Genomic DNA, 8934 nt, shown 5'->3' with positions numbered 1-8934 from the left:
GTCAAAGACAACATACACAGAAAAAGAGAGCCACAAGAAAAAAATTAATAGTTTTTGTATTTGGACATGGCAGCCAAACCATTAGCCATAGATTCAATCATGAAATAAATATTTACTAAACACCAATTTTGTGATAAAACCTATAGAAAGAATGACACTTGTTTTTGAAGAACAATCTCATGAGAGTGACAGACTCAAAATATGCGTTACAATAACATGTGGTCAGTGTCAATACAAACACGAACAAATTGTTCCTAAAACACAGATGAATGGGTCAATTGTTTTGCCTAAGGGAGTCAAGGAGATATTCACAGAAGGAGTAAATTGTGATGTGAGACTTCAAGAGTAAAAGACAAGAAGAATGGGAGGTAGGGAGTAGCAGAGAGACAAGAGCCAGCACAAAGGTGCAAAGACAGAAATGTACATGGTGCATCCTATATAAAACTGTGCAGAATATAAGATTTGTAAATGTAAAATCAGCTGGGTGTGGCGGCTCATGCCTGTAATCCCAGCACTTTTGGAGGCCGAGGCGGGTGATCACTTGAGGTCAGGAGTTCAAGACCAGCCCGACCAATATGGTGAAACCACATCTCTACGAGAAGTACAAAAATAGCCAGGCGTGGTGGTGTACACCTGTAGTCCCAGCTACTGGTGAGGTTGAGGCAAGAGAATCACTTGAACCCAGGAGGCAGAGGTTGTAGTGAGCTGAGATCATACCACTGCACCACTGCAACCTGGGCGATAGAGGGAGACTCTGTCTCAAAAAAATAATAATAATAATAAATAAAATAAAATAGATGAGTGGTTTCTGGCATTAAGTGGCTCAATAATATCAGAGTTTCATCTCTAAAATTATATTGGTTCCTCATGCTTGTAATTTCAAAGTCACAAGATGACTGCTATAACCACAGAAGTCTCATAACCTCCACAGTGGAAAGAATTAGTGAAGGAGTTTCCCAACAGTATCTGTCTTCTTTTGTCATGAAAGTAAAACCTCTCCCAGCAATGACCAGTGGAGTTTCGCTTACATTTTACCAGCAAGAATTACATTAATGACCACTCCTAGCAGCAATGAAGTCTAAAAACAGAGATGTTTTGCAGGCTCTTGGCTTTAGGATTCTCTCAGCAAGAGAAAATGGAAAAGTGGATACTAGATTAGGTACAAATTCCAATGCCTACTATCTCTTCAACAGATGGAGAGAAATTAATGGCAATCTAAAATTCTGTAGCCAATGACAGTATCCATTAACAGGGTGGGAGAACCAGGCCAAAGTAACCTCTCAAATGAGAATATAGGAGAGTAATTATATATAGGAAAGAGGGAAGGGCTAATGATGGAGAAGGACACAAGAAAAACCTCTGAAGTGCAATAACATGCAAATGGTAAAACTAAATGAAGCCACTGGGAAACATGAATACACCTCAACAGGTAAACCTTGACTGTACATAAATGATAATGATAACAATAACAACAATGAATTTGCTTAAAAGAGTAAGAATAAGTGAAAATCCTAAACAACAGTAACATGTGTGATTAGATAGGATAATGAGAGCTAAAGCATTCTAAGATTCTTATATCCTTCAGGTGGAAGATATCTGTACTGCTTAATATTGCATTAACAATGTAGGCTTGTCAACATTTTAAAGATGGCATTTAAACAGAGCTTTTCTGCTCCTTTTCGGTCTTTCTCCCTCCTGGTTTTGAAATGGGAGAGTTCTGTTATCCCCTTCACTGGGCATGCAACAGGGGTGTGGCTCACTTCTTCGGTGCCCAGCTGCTCCATCCCTAGGGGAAGCATGTAGATGAGCAGGTGCAGAGGTCATGGGGAGCACTTCAAGGTGCTGACCCCCTGGTAGTGTCTAAGGGTGAGTGTTTATGACTCACAGAGTCCAAGTGGGCATGTGTTACCGAGGGTTCTTTCAGTTTTGCCATCTATAGGCAACTTGTGTTAATAGCTAAATTAGACCCTCTGCCTTATTGCAAGGGCAAAGGACTTTCTGTATCTTGAGCTCTTGTCCAGTGTACCAGAAAAATTAGATCACATGTGGGCTTGGAGGATAAATGCAAGGTTTTTATTGAGTGGTGGAAGTAGCTCTCAGTGAGATGGATGGGGAGCTGGAAGGGGGATGGAGTGAGAAGGGGTCTTCCCCAGGAATCGGGCTGCCCAGTGGCCAGACTCTCCTCCAACTCCCCACTGCCAAACTCCCCTTTTGACTTCCACATTGTTCCACCATTGCTGGTCAGCTGGTGTCTGCTTGTGTGTTCCTCTGCTCCTCTCAATGTCTAACCCCACTTGCGTGTGTGCCCACTAAAGTCTTGGGCTTATATGGGCACAGGAGAGAAAGTGTAGCAGACCATAGTGGTCTTGGAAAATGCAACATTTGGGCACATAAAGAGGAGTGCCTGTTCTCTGTTAGGTCCATGGCACAGGCCCAAGGGTGGAGGTCTCACCAGGGACTCCACCCTTCTCTACCCGGCACTTCCCTGCCCTCCTCCTCCCATTTTACTTCGATCTTGGTTGGGTCAGAGACTTGTTAACAAGGAGTAGGAGGGATGCTCCCGAAGGGAGGGCAAGTACCACACTCCTTTTCCAGCAGAGGGCAGCTCATCTCAGAAAATACTGGAGGAACTTTCCCTTTAAATGATGATGAAAATGGAAATTAACATATTGAATTGAACATTCTAACTTCTAAATCAAGACTATGGTTTATGTAGTTCCCAAACTCTGGGTGAGTTAGAGTCATCTGGGGAACTTGGTAAAGGTACACATGCCAGGCCCTGTCCTATTTTTGTTCTGTTTTACCTTAAAGTAGTTATAAGACATCATATTACCTAACAGTTATCAGACATGTTATGAATTGCTTGCACTCTTATCTAGCACTAAGGGTGAACTTTGCTTATTTCATTTTTTGTTGGGGGTGGGCAGTTGTAGTAGGCTGTTCTCACATTGATACAAAGAAAATACCTGGGACTGGGTAATTTATAAGAAAAGAGGTAATTGGCTCACAATACCGCAGGTTGTACAGGAAGTATAGTGGCATCTGCTTCTGGAGAGGCCTGAGGAAGCTTCCAATCATAGCCAAAGGCAAAAGGGGAGCAAGCACATCACATGGCAAAAGCAGGAGCAAGACAGCAAGGTGAGAGATGCCACACACTTTTACATGACCAGCTCTCACAAGAACTCACTCACTACTGATGTAGCCTCATTGTCTGGGGTGACACCCAAGGTTAGTGATCTCATGGCCACACAGATCAAGGACACAGACACAAGAAGAGCGAGGCTAAGTGGAAGTTTAATAGGTGAAGGAAAGAGAACAGCTCTCTGCCTACAGAGAGGGGTCCCAGAAAAATGGGTTGCCAATGTACAGTGAAATGCAGCAGGGGTATATAGATGAGCTAGTTGTAGGGGTGTTGTCTGATCTACATAGTGCATGAGAAACTGGTTAGGACCTTGTGTGCCATCTGTATAGGGTACAAATCTCGGTCAGTCCCTGCCCCAATCTTTTATTATGCAGGTAGGTTCTCTGAGCTTCTCCATGTTGCCGAGTTGTTTCTTACTCTGCACATGCTAACAAAGAAAGATAGAACTTCCATGGTGGACATGCCTGGCCCCCAGGTAGCCCCTTTCTATTGGCACAGCTGCCATCATTCCCCTGTGCAAGCTTCCAGCTTCCTTATCTACGTTTGCAGCTTGATCTTTCAGGCTGCTCTTTGTTAGAAACAAAAAATGATTTCTAGGGCTGCTTTTTGTTAAAAGGGAAGTTTTGCCACGGACTGTTTTGCCCTCACTATCTGCCTAAATAATTTCTTTCTATGTTCTATATCACTATCACTAGGATGGTACCAAGGAGTATGGTGCTAAACCATTCATGAGAAAACTGCCCCCCATGATCCTATCACCTGCCTCCAGACCATGCCTCCAAAATTGAGGATTACAAAATTGAGGATTACAATATGAGATTTGGGCAGGAACACACACCCAAACTCTATCAGCAGTTTTTATGGTTTGATTTAAAAGCATAAAAAGACATGCACATGAGCTGTCTATTCATTTTCTTTGCTGCACAGTCTGGCGTTGGGATTGTTTACCCTGATGGCTAGATGGGCTGCTCCTTCCAAGATAGCTTTGCAGTTCTTGGAAGAGACATCGTGAACAATCTCAGTGCAGCAAGATTCACTGCACATCAGCAGCCCTTGCGGCTCCTTGACAGTGTGGACCAGGAACTTCCAGAAGCCGCTGGGCAGCATGTGTTTTGTTTTCTTGTTGTCCCCATAACCACAGTTGGGCATCAACATCTGACCCTTAAATCTTCTCTGCACCTTGTCATCAATACCTCTGGGTTTCCACCAGTTACACTTGACTTGGACCTGTCCGTCTGACTAGTGCCAGATGAACTTCTTGGTCCTCTTTTTAACCATCTTGGGCTTTAGGAGGGATCTGCCTTTGGTCTGATGCCAAGTAGGAGATGGCTTGCACCTCGGTTGGCAGCACCATAGAAGAGAGCTCATCAATGTTGAACAGGCAGAAAAGACAAATATAAACTTGATTTCTGATGACAGTTTATAAATCCTGCTTATTCAATGACCCATCACATTTGTATGTTAAAAAGTTAAACACAAGCACTAAGAAAAAGAGAAGTGGAATGTCAGACTTTCAAAACAGTAAAGAATAAAAAAATTGAAAACATTAAAATGTATCCCTTTGGAGGAAAAGAGGAAATAATAACTAAGGGAAAGTAGATTGTATTATTAAGGCAAGTGATTCTAGCTGTTCAATTTATCCACCCCAAAATGTCAGTGGCTTAAACAATTAAAAGTTAATTATCGGTCAGGCACAGTGACTCACACCTGTAATCCCAGCATTTTGGGAGTCCGAGGCAGGCGGATCACCTGAGGTTGGAAGTTCAAGACCAGCCTGACCAACATGGAGAAAACCCACCTCTACTAAAAATACAAAATTAGTCAGGCGTGGTGGTGCATGCCTGTAATCCCAGCTACTTGGGAGGCTGAGGTGGGAGAATTGCTTGAACCTGGGAGGCGGAGGTTGCAGTGAGCCGAGATTGGGCCATTCCACTCCAGCCTGGGCAACAAGAGTGAAACTATGTCTCAAAAAAAAAAGTTAATTCTCAGTCACCTATAAGTCCAAAATAGGTGTTCCTGGCCTGATGTCTTTTCTCTAAATAGTGACGCAGACATCTAGGTCTTCTCTATCTTTTGGTGACCATCCATCTTGCAGGGCCAGAAGCTGAGATAGGAAGTATTTTAGTTAACTTTTACTGTGTAATAAATTACCCCTAGATTTAGAAGCTTAAAAAGACATGCACATGAGCTGTCTATTCATTTTCTTTGCTGCACAGTCTGACATTGGGATTGTTTACCTTGATGGCCAGATGGGCTGCTTTTTCCAAAGTAGCTTTGCAGTTCTTGGAAGAGACATGATGAACAATCTTAATGCAGCAAGATTTGCTGCACATCACATCTGGGGCTGCATTCATCTCAAAGCTCAACTGGAAGAGGATTTACTTGCAAGCTCACTTCCACCACAGGTACCAGGTGTAGAATGATTGCACCTATTGCCTTAATCAAATCACAGCCAAAGCAGGCAATGACCAGCCACATCATCAGGCTTCTACAATGATTCTTGGCCCAAAAGCATTTCCCTCTAGCTTAACAGATAGTTCACATCTTTTCTCTTACTCCATATAACTCGATTCATGAGATTGACATGACTAAATTACCTCCAGGACCTTACAAATAAGGATATCTCAGAATTAGATTTTTTTTCTTCGGCTTTCTAATTCCTGAAATACAAGAAAGTATGTCAGAAGCCATTTGAAATGGGTGTCTGGTACCTGATGAGACAAGCCTTATACCTATCACTCTTCCTAACCACTCAGTCACTTCTTTCAAAGTGCTCCTACTCCACTGTTTCCTACTTTCTTTTGGAAACTCCCCATCCTTTACCTAGGGAAGAATTTTTCTCACCTCAATCCCTTTTTGTATCTTCCAATGTCAAGTACTTCAAAAGTGGGTGAAATCTAGGCTCAAGATGAAGGATGAAAGTGTTGATGCAACATTTTCTAAACTCCCGAGTGAGCCAGTTCCAAATATTTCCTCCCTAGTGTGCTAGAGGGAGAGTATAAATAATGGATCCTGTTGTTTTTTAAATTAGCATATGGTTTTTAAGATAACAGAGATAGCAATAGTATTTATGAGCATTTTTTAAACAATACATTTTGTTTTCTAGTGTTCAATTTTTTTTCTGTAATTAAGAAAATATAAAAGCAACTGATCCACTAAAAGTTCAGGCCCTATTTCTGATATAGCACTCTCGGGACAAATTATCAGGGAAAAGAAAATGATAGTTCCCAATGATAGAAAGAATGGAGAAGTTATAGAAGATTAGACTTCAGTCATAGGCAATGCATATCCTGCTTTTATGCATGAACTTCTGAAACCTAGCTGGACTTCTTGTCTCCCCCTCTTTAAAAAGCACCCAAAGAGCACATCAGTATGGATTCAAAAGGGGTTACCACCAATGTTATCATCAACAGTCATAACCAACCTATGGGAAGAAACCTTGAATCCCAACACAGGGACAAGACTCAGAGACCGAGGAGACAGGATGTTGGTGCTACTAATTCTTTCTTTGTGCACCTCACTGCCGGTGAAAGCCCTGTCACATAAGAATGTGGTATTGTCATTGATTTAGTTAGCTTACATAATTGTGTTAGGATGGTTTGAATGAAGCCATATTTTTGCTGTTGGGCTTGAAGAAGTAGCAAGCAAAATCTTTCCCAGGGTTTTTCTCAAGAAGACTTCTACTGCTTCATCGGATTTTAAATTTCAGGTCTTCCTAACCAAAGACAGACAGCCGCCTCAGACCTCTCATATCCATGTCTCGCCTGTTCTGCCTGTCCCTCTGTGAGAATTTAGATGGACTATCTATATCTCCTTTTCAATTGCAGCCAGCCTCTTCCATTCTGTACTTAGTTGTGCCTCTGATTTGTGAAACTGTGTTTGTCCAACTCTTATTTTCTTTTATTCAAGAGTTTGCTCTGAATTATACCTTTATTCCACACACAAATTTCAGTGGATTTAAATTTTTTTTTTTTAATTATTATACTTTAAGTTCTGGGATACATGTGCAGAACATGCAGATTTGTTACATAGTTATACTCGTGCCATGGTGGTTTGCTGCACCCATCAATCCATCATCTATGTTAGATATTTCTCCAAATGCTATCCATCCCCTAGCCCCTCATCCCGCAACCAGCCCTATTGTGTGAGATTCCCCTCCCTGTGCCCGTGTGTTCTCATTGTTCAGTTCCCACTTATGAACGAGAACATGTGGTGTTTGGTTTTCTGTTCTTGTGATAGTTTGCTAAGAATGATGATTTCCAGCTTCATCCATGTCCCTGCAAAGGACATGAACTCATCCTTTTTTATGACTGCATAGTATTCCATGGTGTATATGTGCCACATTTTCTGTATCCAGTCTATCATTGATGGATATTTGGGTTGTTTCCAAGTCATTGCTATTGTGAATAGTGCTGCAATAAACATATATGTACATGTGTCTTTATAATAGAATGATTTAGAATCCTTTGGGTATATATCCAGTAATGAGATTGCTGGGTCAATTGGTATTTCTACTTCTGGTTCCTTGAGGAGTCGCCACACTGTCTTCCACAATGGTTGAACTAATTTACACTCTCACCAACAGTGTTAAAACCTTCAGTTTTCTCCAGAACCTTGCCAGCCTCTGTTATTTTTTGACTTTTTAATAATACCCATTCTTATTGGTGTGAGATGGTATCTCATTGTGGTTTTTATTTGCTTTTCTCTAATGACCAGCAATGATGAGATTTTTTTTATGTTTGTTGTATGCATAAATGTCTTCTTTTGAGAAGTGTCTGTTTATATCTTTTGTCCACATTTTGATGGAGTTTTCTTTTTTTCTCTTGTAAATTTCTTCCTTGTAGATTTTGGATATTAGCCCTTTGTCAGATGGATAGATTGCAAAAATTTTCTCCCATTCTGTAGGTTGCCTGTTCACTCTGATAATAGTTTGTTTTGCTGTGCAGAAGCTCTTTAGTTTAATTAGATCCCATGTGTCGATTTTGGCTTTTGTTGCCATTGCTTTTGGTGTTTCATTCAGCTCATGTGGATTTTTATTCATGGTTTGAATTTTGTTTGTTATGGATTGAAGTCCTTTCTGGGTTTCTCCACAGTGTCACAATACATGGGTGAGAAGTGAGTTTCATTAGAGGAAGAGATCATTCAGAAGGCCAGTCAAGGCAGAAATACATTTGATCTTTTGATCTATAATCAGTTGGAGAGGCTTGCCAGAGCCATAATTTCTGAAAGACAAAGAAAGGATTCTAATGCATTACGAGAATCCTTCTACCATGGATCTCCCTTCTAAGGAAAGGAGTCATGTCAATGAAGAAATCAACAGGTACGTTGTGCTAGGCAAGCTATTTACAAGAGTTTTCTGGAGTCACCAAGTGTCCTGTTCTTGGAGAGCTTGCATTCCTTGGTCCTCTCTGCTCGGAGCAAAATATAGAGGGAGGAAGGTCCTGCTCCTGGAGTTGAAGGTTTGTGGGGACTGAGTTGATTGGATTTGGTCCTGTTGTTCTAGGCAGAGAGACAGCTTGGTTCCTAACCACCTCATTGTCCAGAAAAACCCTTCATGAACTTACAAGTTCACTTTTGGATAACTCTACTTAATGTGCCATACCTTCCTTCCTCTATTTTCCATCACATGGCCAAATATCAAAGATCCACATTAAGAAAGACCTTTTATGATAGTCTAAGGACATCTAACTTATCCTAACACCAAGCAGGAGAGAGACTGATGGTGTTTTGTTGTTGTTTGTTTTGAATTAGGATAGGAAAGCCGTGATATATGATTAAGCAAAATATCATTT

The 8934-nt window shown here is 41.2% G+C and overlaps 1 pseudogene; it reads right to left on the bottom strand.

The window, feature by feature from the left end:
* Window positions 1–4045: 4045 nt before the first annotated feature.
* Window positions 4046–4510, bottom strand: LOC107130534 (large ribosomal subunit protein eL32-like; annotated as a pseudogene).
* Between the last annotated feature and the right edge of the window lie 4424 nt (window positions 4511–8934).

Source organism: Macaca fascicularis, chromosome 8 (assembly GCF_037993035.2).
Source record: "Macaca fascicularis isolate 582-1 chromosome 8, T2T-MFA8v1.1".
NCBI classification, from domain to species: Eukaryota; Metazoa; Chordata; class Mammalia; order Primates; family Cercopithecidae; genus Macaca; species Macaca fascicularis.
The sequence above is the reverse complement of the archived record's forward strand: the minus strand, read 5'-3'. Positions and strand labels throughout refer to the sequence as shown.